This window comes from Tribolium castaneum, chromosome 11 (genome assembly GCF_031307605.1).
Source record: "Tribolium castaneum strain GA2 chromosome 11, icTriCast1.1, whole genome shotgun sequence".
NCBI classification, from domain to species: Eukaryota; Metazoa; Arthropoda; class Insecta; order Coleoptera; family Tenebrionidae; genus Tribolium; species Tribolium castaneum.
The window spans coordinates 1986361-2007629 of record NC_087404.1 but is presented as its reverse complement, the minus strand read 5'-3'; the positions used below and the strand labels follow the sequence as shown (position 1 = coordinate 2007629).

General features: G+C 30.6%; 2 long non-coding RNA genes and 1 other non-coding gene across 3 annotated transcripts; 2 read left to right on the top strand and 1 right to left on the bottom strand.

The window, feature by feature from the left end:
* The first annotated feature begins 3813 nt into the window (after positions 1 to 3813).
* Positions 3814 to 9021, top strand: LOC135267313 (uncharacterized). The gene is made up of 5 exons (XR_010335735.1): positions 3814 to 3898; positions 3955 to 4690; positions 4746 to 4904; positions 4961 to 5440; positions 5493 to 9021. It is a non-coding gene; the product is annotated as an uncharacterized LOC135267313 (long non-coding RNA).
* Positions 9022 to 12816: 3795 nt separating this feature from the next.
* Positions 12817 to 15269, top strand: LOC103312425 (uncharacterized). Its single transcript, XR_010335793.1, has 3 exons — positions 12817 to 14449; positions 14500 to 14867; positions 14920 to 15269. It is a non-coding gene; the product is annotated as an uncharacterized LOC103312425 (transcript).
* Positions 15270 to 16784: 1515 nt separating this feature from the next.
* LOC135267310 (uncharacterized) lies at positions 16785 to 19237 on the bottom strand. Its single transcript, XR_010335731.1, has 3 exons — positions 17605 to 19237; positions 17187 to 17554; positions 16785 to 17134 (listed from the first exon to the last, which is right to left on the bottom strand). It is a non-coding gene; the product is annotated as an uncharacterized LOC135267310 (long non-coding RNA).
* Between the last annotated feature and the right edge of the window lie 2032 nt (positions 19238 to 21269).

Sequence of the window (21269 nt, the reverse complement as noted above, 5' to 3'; positions counted from 1 at the left end):
TGCAAAAAATAACTCTATTTTTATATTTGATGATGTCATAATGTGTAATCAAGCTAAGATAAGGGATTACTTTTGCATGGGCCGGCATAAAAATATTGATAGTTTCTATCTCTGTCAAACATATACAAAAATACCGAAACATTTAATTCGAGATAATGCAAATTTATTGGTAATATTAAAACAAGATCTGTTAAATTTAAAACATGTATATGAAGATCATGTTGGTGCTGATATGAAATTCGAACAATTCTGTGAAATATGTCAGGAATGTTGGAAAAACCAATATGGTTTTTTGGTTATATGTAAAGATAATGAATTAAATAAGGGTCGATATAGAAAAGGGTTTGATCATTTTATTCAAGTGTAGAGTGATATCTATTTGAGAACGTTTCCAGACCGGTTAATATCAGTTTCACAGCGGTTAGTATCGGTGCGATATCGGTTAATACCGGTTCCAAAGCGGTTAGTATCGGTTAGATACCGGTTAGAGACCGGTTAATATCGGTCTCAGACCGGTTAGTATCGGTGTGATATTGGTTAATACCGGTTCCAGAGCGGTTATTATCGGATAGAGACCGGTTAATATCGGTTTCAGACCGGTTAATGTCTGTTAAAAAGCAGTTCCTGATCGGTTTGAGATCGGTTAATATCAGTTTGAGACCCGTTATAATAGCAGTCGAATAAGAAGTTATATAAACAATAATTCTGATTTGTTCGGTTAGTTTATAACATTAAGCGGTAATGATGGGTACCAAACCAGATCAAAACCTTAAAAGACATATATTAAAAGCAGCTGATTCAATTCGAAAGAAGTATAAAGCCATAAAGTTAAACAGCAGTGAAGCGGATGAGTCAATTAAAAAGCTTTTTCAGCCTGTTATAAATCCTTTAGAAGAAATTTCAATAAAATTGGAGAAGCAATCTCCACCACCACAGCAACAACAACAAAAACAACACAAAAGACCAAAACATCATATTCAAAAGCAAAGGAAACAATTTCTTAAACTACCAAAAAAAGAAAAGATTAAACAAGAACTTGAACTACCAGTTGAAGAAACATATGAACCTAGTACATCACTGCGACAACCAGAAGAAATATATGAGTCATTACCAGAAATAAAAGAAGAAGATGAAGAAACCAAATCTGACACTATGGATGATTTAATTAATAGCAGACATATTTTAGATGAATTTTTAGAACAATATCCTCCAGTTGCGAGAAATGCAATAGAAGCAGTTTTAGAGAAAACCAGTGATCAGACATTTGGTCCTAGATATAATTCAAAAGAGAATAAACTATTTATGGGTAAACATGAATTAATAATCAGTCAAAATGGTGATTTAATTTTAGATAATGAATCATTTCCTGGTACTCCTGGTTTATACAGACTAATATTTTTTAAAAACCCTGAAGATAAATACACTCAAATTACAAAAGAGGATCGGTCAGCATACAAAAAAATACTTGAAATTTCTAATACACATAGAAAAAATAATGATCCCACAAAACAACTAAAAGGTCATAGAGGTGTAAAATATACTCAAATTGTGCAACCAATGTTTACCTCATTTCCTAAATCTCCGTTTATTGGTGAAGGATTATTCACTAATAAACGTGTAGAATATGTTTACTGGGATGACATAAATGAATTAGTGTCACGTCTAGCATTATTACATGCAGCGACAAAAGCGGGTAACAATTCCCATCTGAATGAAATTTTATCAATAGAAGAAGAATTAAAGGAATGTGGTGTAATATATTAGGCTTAAGTTTTTTTCTGGTTAATCCTCAGTGTTGAAATGCCCATTGATCTATTCGGACGTAAAGTGTTATCAGCATCAAGTGCATTTTTTAAATCTACACCATCACCTTTTGTTTTCACTGCTGATGGTGACCTTGATTTAAAACATCATAGAATCTGTAACATTAATGATCCAACAGAAGACAAAGATTGTGCGAATAAGGTATATATTGATTTAGTAAGTAAACAAATATACCAAAAGATGGAAGGAGTAATAGCTGCTTTAACGGATTTAAATAATAATGTTCATAAAGCAGATGCTATATGGATGGATAAATTTAATCAGTTAAACTTAACCATGAATGTTAAGTACAAAATACTTGATGAAAAAATTGATAATATAATTGCTACAATTCCTCACACGATTGAATCAGAATTGCATAACAAACATTTAAGTATAAATTATGAAATCGATAACAAGTGGAAAAAATTTATGAATAATTCAAATGAGATAACCAGACGAATAAAAAAACTTGAAGAACGCTTTGAAGGAATCGATAGTATTAAGATAAAACCAGAAACCATTTCCAAACGTTCTAAAGCAGGTGATACAGATCAACTTGAAAATGTACCTATATCAAAGAAAAGGAAAGTAACAGATTCATATGAAAATAGTGAAAGATAGAACCCATGCCTCATAATAAAAACAAGTGTCCTCCAGGTCAAATGTCAGATCGTCATGGAAATTGTAGAGAAGTGTACCGTAAATAAGCAATGGTTCGACTAAAGCAAGTTAGTGATGTAAAGCAAAAATTGGTAAACGAGATATTTAAACCTGCACGCAGGAATTTTAAACGAAGACGTACTATAATTAAAGGATTGGATGATTTATGGCAAGTAGATTTAGCAGAAATGCAAAATTTATCTTATCATAATAATGGATTTAAATATATTTTAGTCGTAATCGACTGTTTTTCTAAATTTTTATGGACCAGACCACTGAAATCGAAATCAGCTAATGAGGTTAGCAGAGCTATGGAATCAATACTGAAGAATGAAAAAGAACGAATACCAAAGAATTTACAGTCAGATCAAGGAAAGGAATTTTATAATACCACTTTTCAGGATTTGATGAGACGTTATAATATTAATCACTATAGTACGTACAGCGTTAAAAAAGCAGCAATTGCTGAACGAGTTATACGTACTTTAAAATCCAAAATTTATCGATATTTTACGTTATTTGCGACACATAAATGGATAAATAAATTGCAAGAGATAACCAAAAATTATAATACTACAATACATCGAACAACAGGAAGGAAACCCACAGAGATAAACGCTTCGAATCAAGGAGACATAACAGCATATGATCATCTAAAGATTGTTGATAAAAACAGAAAAAAATTTAAAGTCGGAGATTTCGTAAGAATTAGCAAAGAAAAGATGTTATTTGAAAAAGGATATACACCCAATTGGTCAACGGAAATTTTTAAAATCAGTAAGATTAATCTAACCAATCCTGTAACATTTCTGCTAGAAGATAAAGAAGGTCAACCAATCAAAGGAGCTTTTTATATTTGGGAATTATCAAAAACTCAATATCCTGACGTCTATTTAGTTGAGAAAGTGATTCGACGTAAAGGAACTAAATTATTTGTGAAATGGTTAGGTTTACCAGATAATCAGAATAGTTGGATTGAAATGAAAGATATTACCTAATAAATAAGAAATATATATACGATATAATTATTTAACGTCTAATTTAGTTCCATTTAAGATGGCAACGAGTGTAGAACCTGTTATAAAAAAAGTGCTGCATTTTGAAAAAACCATAAGCGATATTCGATTACTAATGAAACTGGAACTACTGAAATTAGGACCGTGCCAGTTGATGGATATATTTCATAAATTACCGGAAACATATCAACAAGATCATGATATAAAGCTGAATCTACCATGTTTACAACATTATTATAACAGTTTTGACGAAGATCAGTTTGATGGTCCTCCTTCATCAATAAATAATTGTGTTTCGTGTATTTTAGATGATACAGGAAGCCAACAACAACAACAACAACAACAACAACAACAACAACAACAACAACCCACTGCGTTTCAAGTGTAATGCCTCTTTTGAACTCATCACTCATCTTGTTTGTTACTCTTATACAAAATGTGTTGTACGTGCAAAAACCGTTAGATGTTGTAGATATGTACATCGTCTTCACTAGTGAAAGTCCTAACAACACAAGATGGTCTCCTCTCTGGAAAAGTTTATTTTTCAACGATGTTGATTACCAATGGAAGAAGATGAATCTGGGTTATTTGAGCAATACTGCAATAGAAATATTTAAATATGAAAATGTTTCTATAGCAAACTCTGTAATATATTTTAAATTAAGACTAGTTTTTACCAATAGTAATTATATTGATACTGACTGGAAGAGACTTATACTTAATGATCATGATGTAGTTTCAATAAAAAATTGTTTTAATCATGTTCCTACCTTTTTAGCAATGTTTGGAATTGTTTGTACATGTTGGATCGTTTTTATGATGTTCATAGCGTTAGGTTTGGCTTAAAAACTGCAATTAAAAATTTATTTAGGTGTATGACTTTGTTAGTTTAAGTATGTAGTTTGTTTTATGTCTAATAAAAAATAATATTCATTCTGATTATTTTTGTTATCATATTTCCTGTCTAACGTTTTTTTCCTTAAAAACGTTAAATTTTTATCAGTTATATTTTGAATTTTTTGAATTTTTACGTAAGGAACCACAATATCCGGTTGCAAAGTTTATGGAATATAAAATCATATCGCATCAATGATTAATTCATTTCTACTTCGACTGTCCGTGTATGAAAGTAATCATGTTCAAGTGCTCTCAATGCGATAACAAGTTTACTCGCAAAGATGCTTTAACACGTCATGTAAAAAAACATAGTAAGTAAATACATTTTACGTTATAGAAATTGTTTTAATTAAGAGCATTTTTAAGGTGATAAATTATCTAAACTCACTTGCACCGGATGTAAAACGTCATTTACGAGATTTGATAACTATAGGCGTCATATTACAAATTCATCATTGTGTTCAATGGATTCGGATGATATGACTCCTAAAAAAGCCCGCCTGACAACTAGAACACCTTTACAAGGTATTTTTGTAAATATTCTTTATATTATTATTATTATAACTTGTTTTTGTTTTTAGAAGTTACTACTAACGCTCCATCATGTTCATTTCATCAATTTTGTGAAATATGCAATAGTCACTACAGAGGATCCAGATTAAACCATTTACGTTCTTTAAAACATAAAAGTGTCATCTCCGCCAAAATTAATGATGATGATGATTTCGTTGAAGAATATCAAGTTGCCTTCAAATCAAGAATTACCTCATACCGATTGAAAAATTCACAACTAGATGACTTGGAAGTGTGCAATTTTTTTGAAAGAAATCAAGATAAACTTATCACTTTAATAACTAGAAAACTGAGAGAATTTAACCAACTTAAAATTAATTTCGAACTTTTTGCTAAATATATTTTACCTTCTAAAGACATTATCGAAATCAAATCATTCAACACTAAAAATATCATCATTTCAATATCGACAAATATTAAGGTAGAACTGGAAGAAATATGTGGCGTCATAAAAATCAAAATGAGTGAATTCTTGGAAAAAGATAGTGGTAAGTAATATCAATTTTATTTATAAACATATTATTGTATTAAATTTTTTAGGTTGGATTTTAATGGAAATTTTGTTTTTGGAACTTAATATCAACAAATTCAATCCACTACGTGCATCAACATATATACCATTACCGAAGGACATAGCGAAGCGGAGAGCGGTTATCAATATTCATAATGATGATAATGAATGTTTCAAATGGTCTGTTTTGGCACACCTTCATTCAACTGAAGTAAATGTTAATCGACATCGAGTTGATGCTTATCGTGAGTTTGAAGAGGAATTAGATTTTACAGATATTTCATTTCCGGTTAAATTAACTGATATTTTTAAATTTGAAGCACTTAATAATATTAGTGTAAATGTCTATGGAACAGAGCAGCGTTTTGATCATGAAAAAGGTAAATGGGTATCAGATATTATAGGTCCCTTTTATTTAACTTCTAAGAAACGAGACATTCATGTAAATTTATTACTTATCGTAGACGATGAAAGAATGATCAAACATTACTGTCTGATAAGCAACATTTCTCGATTAATAAGTTCACAACTTTCCAAACATAATCATGCTAAATTTATATGTAACGGTTGTCTATTATTTTTTTCGAGTGAACAAAAATTAGTTAAACATCGTAAGTATGCTTGTAATGAAGTTGTCACTACATTACCAACTTCTGATCTGATTATAAATAAATTTGGTAAAGAAGTGCCTGGTAATGAATTAACATTTCAAAATTTTGATAAATCTCTTAAAGTTCCTTTTGTATTTTATTTCGATTTTGAATCTATTTTAAAACCTTTACGCAATGATAATTCAGCCGATAATATCCGTACAATTGTTACACATTTACATGAACCATATAGTTTCGGATATTACATAAAATGTGCATATAATGATAATTTATCAATTTATCGGACTTATCGAGGAAAAGATGCTCCTAAAATTTTTGTGAAATGGTTGCAAGATGATGTAAATAGACTTTATCACGATCACCTCAAACATATCGTACCACTTGAAATGACTCCGTTAGATGAATTGGTTTTTCAAATATCTACCCATTGTCATTTATGTAAAGAACCTTTCAAAACAGATTACGGAAGTCTAAATTGTGATAGAGTTCGTAATCATTGTCACTTAACAGGTGAATTTTTAGGACCTGCACATTCTATTTGTAATTTAAATTATAAGATTCCAAAATATATCCCTGTTTTTTGTCATAATTTAACTAATTATGATAGTCATTTATTTATTAAAGCTTTAGCAACAGAAAAGACCATCATTAATTGCATTGCTCAAACTAAAGAAAAGTATATTACATTTTCAAAAAAAATTTTAGTTGATAAGGTCATGAACACGACTACAAATACAGTTGACAATATTTTTATAACGCTTAGATTCGTAGATTCGTTCCGTTTCCTTTCTTTTTCATTAGATAAATTATCTCAGACTTTAACTTCTAATGAATGTCTAACCATTCGGAAACACTTTCCGGACGATAACCAATTTAATTTGATAAGACAAAAAGGTGTTTTTCCATATTCATATTTGGATTGTTTTAATAAGTTAGATGATACCAGTTTACCATTGATTCAACAATTTTATGATAATCTTAATAAAACTGATATCAGTGAACATGATTATGAGCGAGCACAGGAAGTCTGGAATCTATTTGATTGCAAAACGTTAGGTGATTATTCCGACATTTATTTAAAGTCTGATGTTTTGTTACTAACAGACATTTTTGAAAATTTCAGAAAGGTTTGTCTCAAAATTTATGAACTAGATCCAGCTCATTACTTAACAGCACCTTCATTAGGCTGGGATGCTATGTTAAAAATGACTGGAATTAAATTCGAATTGTTAACTGATATAGACATGGTACATTTCTTTCGAAAATCTATTAGAGGAGGACTTTGTCAATGTTCAAAACGTAAAGCAGTAGCAAATAATAAGTTTTTATCAAATCATGATCCTTCTAAACCAACTTCTTTTATAATGTACCTTGATGCAACCAACTTGTATGGAGCAGCAATGTCTGAATATTTACCTTATAGCGGTTTTCGATGGGAAGATCCTAATGAATTCAATGATAACCTAATTCTCAATTTGACAGATAACGCTGATGTAGGTTATATATTCGAAGTTGATTTAGAATATCCTTCTGAATTACATAATCTTCACAACGATTTACCATTTTGTCCTGAAAAATTTATTCCTCCCTCTAGTAAAACTGAGAAACTTTGCGCAACCTTGAACAATAAAGTACACTATGTTTTACATTATCGAAATTTAAGACAAGCTATACAAGGTGGTTTAAAATTAATTAATATTCACCGTGTTTTAAGTTTTAATCAATCACCATGGTTGAAAACATATATTGATTTAAATACAGAAATGCGTAACAAATCAAAAAACGCGTTAGAAAAAGATGTATTTAAATTAATGAATAATTCAGTTTTTGGTAAAACCATGGAATCAATTGATAAAAGAGTAAACGTGAAATTGGTAACATCATGGAATAATATAGGTAGAAAACCAGGTGCTGAAAGTTTAATTGCACGACCAAATTTTAAAAATTCATCTATCTTTACACCAAATTTTGTAGCTATTCAATTAGAGAACGAAAAAGTTTTCTACAATAAACCTCTGTATGTAGGTTTTACTATTCTAGATATCAGTAAAACTATTATGTATGATTTTTATTATAATTTCATAAAACTTAAATACGGTAACAATGCAACGCTTTTGTATACCGATACTGATAGTTTAGTAATTGAAATTTTTTGTGAAAATATTTATGATGATATTAAATCTAATATAGAGCGTTTTGATACTTCAAATTATAAAGCAGAAAATATTCATGGAATACCTGTATCGTCTTCTGTCATCGGGAAGATGAAAGATGAATATAAAGGACGTGTAATATCAGAATTTTTAGGAACAGGTGCTAAAGCATATTGTGTGGATGTTGAAGGTGAATTATCTAAAAAAGCTAAGGGTATTAAACACAATGTAATTACAAGTGAATTACATAAAATTGACTACCAAAACGCAGTTACTGTTCCAAACACTGAAATTATTAAAGAAATGAATATCTTTCGTTCGAAGCTTCATAACATTTACACAGAATTAAAGAAAAAAATTGCTTTATCTTTCAAAGATGATAAACGTTACATCTTAAACAATTCTGAAGGTAGAACATTATCTTGGGGTCATAAAAATATTCTTCCTCAAACTCAGGAATAATATTTAATTTGTATTGTAGTTATTGTATTATAATGTTTATGTATTATAATATGTATGTATGTATGTACTTATATTTAGATGTAATAAACAATTAAAGTAATTTATTGTTTTTATTATTATCCATTAACCAAATAGCTTATGTGAATTTGTTTCAGGTTTCCAAAATAGACAGCACTATCCACTCTACCTACCTGAGGTTCGACTCCCCATGGAAGGAACAACAACAACAACAACTTTTTTTGCATTATATTTTAAACAAATAACAAAATAAACTTGGTGCGCAACAGACAAGTTAGGCAAACAACATTACAAAAATAAAAAACTACATATACTAGGTTTTTTTTCCTTATCGATAAAATAATGACTTTCCTTTATTAGTTATTAGTGACAAGCGCGATGATTTTCTGATATTTTGCTTAACTCAATACAGCATGTATTGTATATATACTTCATGTATTCACAATTGCACATTTCAAAAATCATATATTCAAAATTTCACAACCCCAAAAACCAAAAATTTCACAACCCCAAAAAGCTACTACTACTACTACTACTTGTTTTCTTGGTTGCATATTCGCAAACGGGCGGGGGGTGTGTTTAAAAAAAAAATGGAGGCCAGCGCCATCTTTGATTGACGGCTGCGCTGACGGCAGCGCCATCTAGCGAAAAGTTTGCAGACCGTGGCGCCATCTAACGTGAGAATTTAGGCGGAATTTGTGACGACATCGGCGCTACCAACATTACACCCAATATTAATTTTTAAATAAATTAAAATTTTGGCGCCATTTTTTTTAACAAACAAACATGGCCGACTAATTTCAAATATTAATTTTGAAATAATTTAAATTTGGCGCCAATTTACCATTAAACAAAAATGACCGCCGCCGACTTTCAAACTTCCAAGATGGCGACGATTATTATTATTATTATTATTATTATACTACATAAATATATTTGCATCATCACAAATGGCGTCAGTCGGCCGCAGGCCGGCTGACCAGCTGGTCGCAGGCCAGCGAGCTGCGATTACGCGCTTGCGTCTGCGGCTGACTGACACAATTTTCACACATGCGCAGTAGAGGGAGGTGGAGGTGGTTTTTGAACCGGCTATCTCTATCTACTGAAAAGCATCATCAATTAATAAAAAACGAAAAGGCAAAGCACAAAGAACAAAGACAAAGCTTTTATTATTATTATAAAAACAATAAACAAAAATGTTAGTAGCTATTTAATAATAATAAAGATGTCGTCATAAATAAATAAATGAAATTGATCTGTCTAAAGATTTTTTTGAAAAATGTCCAAAAACAAAAATATAAATTTTTGTGCGTTACTTTAAGCTCCTCTAAACAGAGCAAGGTTAAAGTAACGCCGAAAATTTGTAATTCCTTTGGTATTAAATTCATGTTTTTTATTTTTCAAAAATAAAAAAATGCTGAAACAAGTTATTTAGCATTTTAAGTGATCTCAAATTTGACCTAACTGGATCAGTCGTGGCGGTCAATATGGCGGTGCCATAACATCATTACAATTTTTTTTAATACGATATGATTTTTCTTTTATAATTTTGAAAGCCTTATAAACTGGCCTTTACAACTGTGCTATTTATGTTGAATGTAGATGAAGTGAATACGGAAAAAAAATTTTTATTGCTCTAAAGTAAGGTATAAAATTCTCACCAATTAGACGATATGACTTATCTAGTTTTTACGTGTACTAAATAAACAAAATCAGTAATATAATACTTTTTTTATTGCATTTAGTTTTAGGTTTTAAAACTTTTATTTATTCGTGAATTACGATAAAGAATGAATAATTATGTACATTTGGCTCATTTTGTAATAAATTTTTATGATTCATCAAAAATGAGAACAAATATGATTGGCATCGTGTACCAAAAAATTGAATTTTTTTATGACGAGTCGCAAACTTACAAAGTCGTAATACTGATTGCATTCAAAATTTTATTATTCATATGAAACTTATTACATTAGGTTAAAATTTCTTACAAACAGAAGTCAAAAAAGACATATTACCACGTAATATACAAGTATGTTAAAAATTAGACTGTAATAGGTATGTAAGTTATTGTTCCTACTATTATTTGGATGTTCGAGGCTAAAAAACTCCAAGTGGTAATTTAATTTAGTGAGTAAATATGGGCAACACTGTCGGGCTTCGCATAATGCGCAAAACCTACTCTTTACATACAAACGGGACTCTCATAGTAAGTAAAACATAGTGGGCTTTGTGAAAACTGAGAAATATATTTTTAACTGTATGTTGAAAAAACTTACCCCTCTGCGGTTGCACGTAATTGTTTCTAATTATAGAATGTGTTGTGCTTTTGGTACTTATACACCTCCGATCGCTATGTCGATGGATCGTCTCCGACTCCGATTTTACGTGTTCGCCTCCGATTTCGGAGGCGAGAACGTCTTGCCTTGTTCTCATCGAAATTGCACGAATTAGGGAGGGAGGAGTGCTCTCGCAAATTTCGATGAGAACATATATATACCTGAACCTTGGTGTATGTTTGTATATATATATATATATATATATATATATATATATATATATATATATATATATATAAGATATTTCCGATGGAAAATAATAATATTTCTGAGAAAATAAGTGATTTTGAATAGTAATTTGTTGGACCTAAAGCTTTGCTAAAGAATTTGTTAAAAACAACCGAAAAAATAACCATTTTTAGCTATTACTTATTAAATAATATAATGGAGTTCTAAAACATTTATTTAACTTGTTTTGTTGTCTGTATGCTTTATATTTTACGAGTCAGATTTGAGAGGGTTTTTGCTTCAGCCACTAAATAACAATTTATGGACAACGATCATTATAAACAATTATCAATATCTCGGCTCCTAATTGAAATATAAAATAAAACCGACGCTATTTGATAAAGCGGAGAATAGCCTAGGATGGATAAAACTAACCCCCATCGCCTACATTAACAAAAATATTGACCTCTGAAAAATTTAATTTGGAATATTTTCAATTTCCAAGAATTCTGAAATTTAACGCATGCGTTCTTCATTTATGAATGTAGAAAACGTGTGTTCTCTTATTAGTCTTCATCATCATGTCTTCAAGAATGGAAGGCCATGATGACCATGATGGTGAGTATTAACACTGCACATAAAAAATCTAAAACCAGTTACGTGATATTTGTTTTTATTTGAAAAAGTTTAGTAAACATTTGCTAGTATCATTAGAATTATTCTCGTAAATGAGATTGAATTCAGATTAAAATGTAGGTCTTTTCAATTTATTTCAAAACCTTTGTTTTATTATTTATTATTAACACATCTTATAAACAATTGACGATATCTCGGCTCCTAATTGAATTAGAGAGATGAAACCAATGCCAATCCATAGAGCACAAAAAAAACTAGGGCTGGCTTGGTCGACGTTTTTCCAGCGGCTGTATGGACATCTTCGGGATAAGAATGTTTACCTCAATATAAAAAACAACGCGAATTTTAACTTTTTGTGGATTTGCAGTTACAATTTTTCAAAGCTTTTAATTGTTTTTCAAATATTAACAAAACTTTAATGTCGAACCAATATTTCTTGCTACATACGTTACAGAATCATTCGTTTTAGATAATAATACTCGCTGTTCATTTACGGAGGATTCTTGGGACTCTATAAAGGATCCGGAGTATTTCCCGCCCACGGAAACAGAACCTCAATTTCGTGTAAAATATTATAGATTAAAATTAGTGAAATCCAAATATTGAAATTAAATTTTATTTTAGGATATTTTTTCATATCCAAGTCCTCTTTTAGAATCGGTAAAAAACGTAGATTATTTTGTAGGTGTTCAGCGTTTTTTATTTTCTGAATGTATTATAGAAAAGCGATGATAATGAGCAGGGTTTAGATGAGGGGGGTAACAAGTCGCCAACAATAAATATACAGAGTGTGGTTACCTTTCGTGACGGGATCAGAGTTGATAAAACAGAAGGTAAAAGAAACGATATAAAAGAAGAAGAAAGTGTTTTGCCTAATGATGAAAATCAAGAGCTGTTTTTGGCTGATTCGGAACTTACAATTTACAGTGCAAATGAGGTTATTAATTATATTGAGGAATTTGTAGTCATTCTCATTTGAATGTACATTTTTAATGTTTTAGTATTCAAATTCAAAAGTACAGCTCTCCAAAATGAAACAAAGGATATGGGATAAACGCGATGTTTGCTTATATTGTTACGAGAATGTAACAAATTTCAGTCGTCATATATTGAAAAGACATATGTCTGAAGTGTCAATTCAGCAGCTTGAAAAAATGCCCAAAGGAAGTATCGAGCGAAAACAATTCATAGCTATGCTCAGAAAAAAAGGAAATTTTTTATCACCTGCACAAAACGAAATCAAAGTTGTTAAAAAACCTGTTAAGGAAGTGGATCCATCAAACATTCTTCCTTGCGTATACTGCAAAGGTTTTTACATGAAAAGATATCTAAAACGTCATGTGAAAACATGTCTACAACGACCTACCACCAGTGGTGCTGAAGACTTTAGGACAGCGGATGCTCAAAGTTACTTAGCATTTCGAAGTGTTGATCAAAAGTTTATTGATGAACTTAGATTCAAAGAAGGCATTTTAAATATGAGATGCGATAATATAGCTTTTATCGCGAAATCTGATCCACTAATTTTGTCCTTTGCTGCATTTTATGCAAAGCGCCATAGGCATAATCATTTGATTAAAGTGACAAAAAATAAAATCCGAGAACTGGCGCGCTTGTGGAAAGATATGAAAAAATATATTAACGATAAAAACTTTTTTGCAGCTCTTAAGCCTGAAAATTTTAAATACTTCGTTTTAAGCACGCAAAATATAACCGGTTACAATCACAACTCTCAAAAGTTTGAAAAAGCACCATCACTAGCCCTCCACATGGGAACTACGTTAAGAAAAGTTTGTGAATTTGCGTTCTCAGAAATTCAACAAAAAAATCATATTTTTATATCAGGTTTGGACATTTTAAAAAAGACAAAAGACATAAAGGTGTTGAAAGAGTTGATCAAAAATAATTGGAACGCAGAAGTAAGCAGTGTTGCAAATCAAAATCTAGTTGAAAATCAGTGGAACAAGCCAACTATTATTCCTCTAACTTCGGATATTAAAAAACTCAATGGCTATGTTAAACTTAGGGCTGAACAATGTGCCGACAAATTAAAAAAACAAGAAGATGACAAAAAATCTTTCAATGATTTACAAAAATGCTGCTTTACTTTGCTAATTACTTTGAATCGTAGACGAATTGGCGAACTTGAGCGATTGGAATTAGAAAGTTACTTAAAGAAAAATAATGATTTAATATCAGAAGAATTTGAACAGAAATTGACGGAGACAGAAAAATTTCTTTTGAAAAAGTACAAGCGTATTCGCATTAGAGGCAAACGTCACAAACCCGTACCTGTTTTAATTTCCAAGGAAGTACAGGAATACATAAATTTATTATTGTTAGTACGAAAAAATTTCGTACCTGAAAGTAATGCTTTTTTATTTGCAACATTAAAAAAAAACAGCCCTTTAGACGGTTACGCTGCATTAAGATGGTTAGCTCAATCATCAGGTGCAGAGTATCCTAAGGCATTAACGTCAGGCAAATTAAGAAAACACATCGCGACAATTTCACAAATTTCTGACTTATCCTCTTCCGAACTGGAACAGCTATGTACATTTCTAGGACACACTATGACGACTCATCAAGATTTTTATAGGTAGGCAATAGTGACTATTATTTTAATTGCTACTAACCAGTAATGATCAGGTTGTCTCAAGAAACTTATCAAACTGCAAAATTAACAAAACTTTTGCTAAAATCTCAAAACGAATCAGTTGACGTAGACGATATGAATCAGGAACTTGGCTCAGACGGTGATAACGATCAAAGCGATGATGACGAAGTGATCAATGTTGTACCAAGTACAAGTAATGGTTCTGGTAACTAGCATTTTTTTTAATTTTTGTTTAAAAATTTATCGAAAGGTGAAGGTATCGGCCAAAACTTGAAAGAAGAAATAATAACAAATTCAATAAATGTTGATAAACGGAGTGAACAGAAGTCAAACGGAAAAGGCAAATCTAAAAAAGCGAGCCGTTATAATCTTGATGATTCAACTGAAAATCTCAGTAATGGTAAAAACAAATACAATTTGGAAATAGTTTAGTATTAATTTTATATTTATAGAAACAACAAATCCGCAAGTGATTGAAACTTCAAAGAAAATTGTTCATCCTAAAGTTAGATGGACCAACGAGCAAAAGAAAGTGACAAAAGCGTATTTTAAGCGCAACATTCAGATTCGAAAACCACCAACTGAGTCAGAAATTGAGGAATTTAGGAAGAAATATCCAATCATGGAAAATAAGGATTGGAAGAAAATTAAAGTATTTGTTTACAATGAATATTCCAAAAAATAATAACTGTTTTGCTGTAATATGAATAATTTTTTGTTCTGTTTTCTATTTTTTGCGTGCAACTAAGTTGGTTTAAGTTAATTTTTTTAATGAGTTTATTGTGAGAGAGTTTGCTTTTAATTTAATGCGATCACTTGTTTTTTGTGTTATTTTTTATTGTATTACAATGAATTTGTGTTTGAGTTTAATTTTGTAATTTGTCTTATAATAAAAAAAGCTTCTTAAATAAATTTAATTATTATCTCAGTGTAAATTTTTTTATTTGTATTAAAAAGTTTGGGCTCTGAGAACTGCCATTGGGTATTTATTGTGGATATGTGCAGATCGTGAATGTTTGTGTCTTCCTGGCATCATCTTAAATCGAATGAAATTTTTTTAATACTTTCCATATCTGACAATATATTGCGAGCCGGGCGTGAATGTGTTCTTATCTAAGAAAGAAATTAATTATTAAAAACAAAATAAAAAAAGATATAAATTACCGACATACTGTTTAGCGAATCTGAGATTTGTGTATATAAAATAAATTGTTAAGTGACAGAAGTGTATAAAGTGAGATCCGTACTATTGGCAACGTTGTATGGATCTCGCTTTCCGCAAATTTTTGCTTGTATATACGTATATACACAAAGTGATCTCGAATGTCGCAATCTGGTACTGACCTCGAATTGCTCACTTTTGAAAACAACTTGAACTTTTTTGTTTATCAACATATTAGAAAACCAGTTTTATATACACGTGTATATTTCTCTTTGTATTTTAGCGCGCCAAAATTTTTTTCCGGCTAAGTCCATTACTTCGAAGGGATCTCTAATTGAACAAAAATACATGGAGCTCTGATTCCGCATAAAGGACTATATATATATATATATATATATATATATATATATATATATATATATATATATATATATATATATATATATATATATATAATGTTCAATTAGAGATCCCTTCGAAGTAATGGACTTAGCCGGAAAAATTTTGGCGCGCTAAAATACAAAGAGAAATATACACGTGTATATAAAACTGGTTTTCTAATATGTTGATAAACAAAAAAGTTCAAGTTGTTTTCAAAAGTGAGCAATTCGAGGTCAGTACCAGATTGCGACATTCGAGATCACTTTGTGTATATACGTATATACAAGCAAAAATTTGCGGAAAGCGAGATCCATACAACGTTGCCAATAGTACGGATCTCACTTTATACACTTCTGTCACTTAACAATTTATTTTATATACACAAATCTCAGATTCGCTAAACAGTATGTCGGTAATTTATATCTTTTTTTATTTTGTTTTTAATAATTAATTTCTTTCTTAGATAAGAACACATTCACGCCCGGCTCGCAATATATTGTCAGATATGGAAAGTATTAAAAAAATTTCATTCGATTTAAGATGATGCCAGGAAGACACAAACATTCACGATCTGCACATATCCACAATAAATACCCAATGGCAGTTCTCAGAGCCCAAACTTTTTAATACAAATAAAAAAATTTACACTGAGATAATAATTAAATTTATTTAAGAAGCTTTTTTTATTATAAGACAAATTACAAAATTAAACTCAAACACAAATTCATTGTAATACAATAAAAAATAACACAAAAAACAAGTGATCGCATTAAATTAAAAGCAAACTCTCTCACAATAAACTCATTAAAAAAATTAACTTAAACCAACTTAGTTGCACGCAAAAAATAGAAAACAGAACAAAAAATTATTCATATTACAGCAAAACAGTTATTATTTTTTGGAATATTCATTGTAAACAAATACTTTAATTTTCTTCCAATCCTTATTTTCCATGATTGGATATTTCTTCCTAAATTCCTCAATTTCTGACTCAGTTGGTGGTTTTCGAATCTGAATGTTGCGCTTAAAATACGCTTTTGTCACTTTCTTTTGCTCGTTGGTCCATCTAACTTTAGGATGAACAATTTTCTTTGAAGTTTCAATCACTTGCGGATTTGTTGTTTCTATAAATATAAAATTAATACTAAACTATTTCCAAATTGTATTTGTTTTTACCATTACTGAGATTTTCAGTTGAATCATCAAGATTATAACGGCTCGCTTTTTTAGATTTGCCTTTTCCGTTTGACTTCTGTTCACTCCGTTTATCAACATTTATTGAATTTGTTATTATTTCTTCTTTCAAGTTTTGGCCGATACCTTCACCTTTCGATAAATTTTTAAACAAAAATTAAAAAAAATGCTAGTTACCAGAACCATTACTTGTACTTGGTACAACATTGATCACTTCGTCATCATCGCTTTGATCGTTATCACCGTCTGAGCCAAGTTCCTGATTCATATCGTCTACGTCAACTGATTCGTTTTGAGATTTTAGCAAAAGTTTTGTTAATTTTGCAGTTTGATAAGTTTCTTGAGACAACCTGATCATTACTGGTTAGTAGCAATTAAAATAATAGTCACTATTGCCTACCTATAAAAATCTTGATGAGTCGTCATAGTGTGTCCTAGAAATGTACATAGCTGTTCCAGTTCGGAAGAGGATAAGTCAGAAATTTGTGAAATTGTCGCGATGTGTTTTCTTAATTTGCCTGACGTTAATGCCTTAGGATACTCTGCACCTGATGATTGAGCTAACCATCTTAATGCAGCGTAACCGTCTAAAGGGCTGTTTTTTTTTAATGTTGCAAATAAAAAAGCATTACTTTCAGGTACGAAATTTTTTCGTACTAACAATAATAAATTTATGTATTCCTGTACTTCCTTGGAAATTAAAACAGGTACGGGTTTGTGACGTTTGCCTCTAATGCGAATACGCTTGTACTTTTTCAAAAGAAATTTTTCTGTCTCCGTCAATTTCTGTTCAAATTCTTCTGATATTAAATCATTATTTTTCTTTAAGTAACTTTCTAATTCCAATCGCTCAAGTTCGCCAATTCGTCTACGATTCAAAGTAATTAGCAAAGTAAAGCAGCATTTTTGTAAATCATTGAAAGATTTTTTGTCATCTTCTTGTTTTTTTAATTTGTCGGCACATTGTTCAGCCCTAAGTTTAACATAGCCATTGAGTTTTTTAATATCCGAAGTTAGAGGAATAATAGTTGGCTTGTTCCACTGATTTTCAACTAGATTTTGATTTGCAACACTGCTTACTTCTGCGTTCCAATTATTTTTGATCAACTCTTTCAACACCTTTATGTCTTTTGTCTTTTTTAAAATGTCCAAACCTGATATAAAAATATGATTTTTTTGTTGAATTTCTGAGAACGCAAATTCACAAACTTTTCTTAACGTAGTTCCCATGTGGAGGGCTAGTGATGGTGCTTTTTCAAACTTTTGAGAGTTGTGATTGTAACCGGTTATATTTTGCGTGCTTAAAACGAAGTATTTAAAATTTTCAGGCTTAAGAGCTGCAAAAAAGTTTTTATCGTTAATATATTTTTTCATATCTTTCCACAAGCGCGCCAGTTCTCGGATTTTATTTTTTGTCACTTTATTCAAATGATTATGCCTATGGCGCTTTGCATAAAATGCAGCAAAGGACAAAATTAGTGGATCAGATTTCGCGATAAAAGCTATATTATCGCATCTCATATTTAAAATGCCTTCTTTGAATCTAAGTTCATCAATAAACTTTTGATCAACACTTCGAAATGCTAAGTAACTTTGAGCATCCGCTGTCCTAAAGTCTTCAGCACCACTGGTGGTAGGTCGTTGTAGACATGTTTTCACATGACGTTTTAGATATCTTTTCATGTAAAAACCTTTGCAGTATACGCAAGGAAGAATGTTTGATGGATCCACTTCCTTAACAGGTTTTTTAACAACTTTGATTTCGTTTTGTGCAGGTGATAAAAAATTTCCTTTTTTTCTGAGCATAGCTATGAATTGTTTTCGCTCGATACTTCCTTTGGGCATTTTTTCAAGCTGCTGAATTGACACTTCAGACATATGTCTTTTCAATATATGACGACTGAAATTTGTTACATTCTCGTAACAATATAAGCAAACATCGCGTTTATCCCATATCCTTTGTTTCATTTTGGAGAGCTGTACTTTTGAATTTGAATACTAAAACATTAAAAATGTACATTCAAATGAGAATGACTACAAATTCCTCAATATAATTAATAACCTCATTTGCACTGTAAATTGTAAGTTCCGAATCAGCCAAAAACAGCTCTTGATTTTCATCATTAGGCAAAACACTTTCTTCTTCTTTTATATCGTTTCTTTTACCTTCTGTTTTATCAACTCTGATCCCGTCACGAAAGGTAACCACACTCTGTATATTTATTGTTGGCGACTTGTTACCCCCCTCATCTAAACCCTGCTCATTATCATCGCTTTTCTATAATACATTCAGAAAATAAAAAACGCTGAACACCTACAAAATAATCTACGTTTTTTACCGATTCTAAAAGAGGACTTGGATATGAAAAAATATCCTAAAATAAAATTTAATTTCAATATTTGGATTTCACTAATTTTAATCTATAATATTTTACACGAAATTGAGGTTCTGTTTCCGTGGGCGGGAAATACTCCGGATCCTTTATAGAGTCCCAAGAATCCTCCGTAAATGAACAGCGAGTATTATTATCTAAAACGAATGATTCTGTAACGTATGTAGCAAGAAATATTGGTTCGACATTAAAGTTTTGTTAATATTTGAAAAACAATTAAAAGCTTTGAAAAATTGTAACTGCAAATCCACAAAAAGTTAAAATTCGCGTTGTTTTTTATATTGAGGTAAACATTCTTATCCCGAAGATGTCCATACAGCCGCTGGAAAAACGTCGACCAAGCCAGCCCTAGTTTTTTTTGTGCTCTATGGATTGGCATTGGTTTCATCTCTCTAATTCAATTAGGAGCCGAGATATCGTCAATTGTTTATAAGATGTGTTAATAATAAATAATAAAACAAAGGTTTTGAAATAAATTGAAAAGACCTACATTTTAATCTGAATTCAATCTCATTTACGAGAATAATTCTAATGATACTAGCAAATGTTTACTAAACTTTTTCAAATAAAAACAAATATCACGTAACTGGTTTTAGATTTTTTATGTGCAGTGTTAATACTCACCATCATGGTCATCATGGCCTTCCATTCTTGAAGACATGATGATGAAGACTAATAAGAGAACACACGTTTTCTACATTCATAAATGAAGAACGCATGCGTTAAATTTCAGAATTCTTGGAAATTGAAAATATTCCAAATTAAATTTTTCAGAGGTCAATATTTTTGTTAATGTAGGCGATGGGGGTTAGTTTTATCCATCCTAGGCTATTCTCCGCTTTATCAAATAGCGTCGGTTTTATTTTATATTTCAATTAGGAGCCGAGATATTGATAATTGTTTATAATGATCGTTGTCCATAAATTGTTATTTAGTGGCTGAAGCAAAAACCCTCTCAAATCTGACTCGTAAAATATAAAGCATACAGACAACAAAACAAGTTAAATAAATGTTTTAGAACTCCATTATATTATTTAATAAGTAATAGCTAAAAATGGTTATTTTTTCGGTTGTTTTTAACAAATTCTTTAGCAAAGCTTTAGGTCCAACAAATTACTATTCAAAATCACTTATTTTCTCAGAAATATTATTATTTTCCATCGGAAATATCTTTATTTATTTTATAACAATTAAGTTTAAAATTATTGTCAATAAACCAGATTAAAATAATCAATTGTGTCATAAAAGGATGTTTATCTTTTATTCAATAGAATGTTTTCGTTTAACAATAACTTCGTGTGACTAAAATTGAGAAAAATCTCCCTTCTGCATCTTACTGATATTACTCGAGATTATTTACTAAAATGGGATGTCGATTACAATTTTTCCGAATTTTTCTTATTTTTTTGGCAATTTCTTTCAATATTCTTTTTTTTAAGATTAAGGAGATTACTACAAATATGTGTATCTAAAAATTATGTTCCTACGTGCTTAAATAAAGCCAAAAAATAATTAAAACTAAAAATATTAACGAAGTATGCCGCTCAACTTTCAGGCTGTTATATTGGTGTAAACAGATATCTTTTCGAGTAATTGTTTATAATTTCCTTATCTAACGTTAAAGCACAATTTACCCACAACAAATTACTGAACAATATCGCCTTAGTTGTTC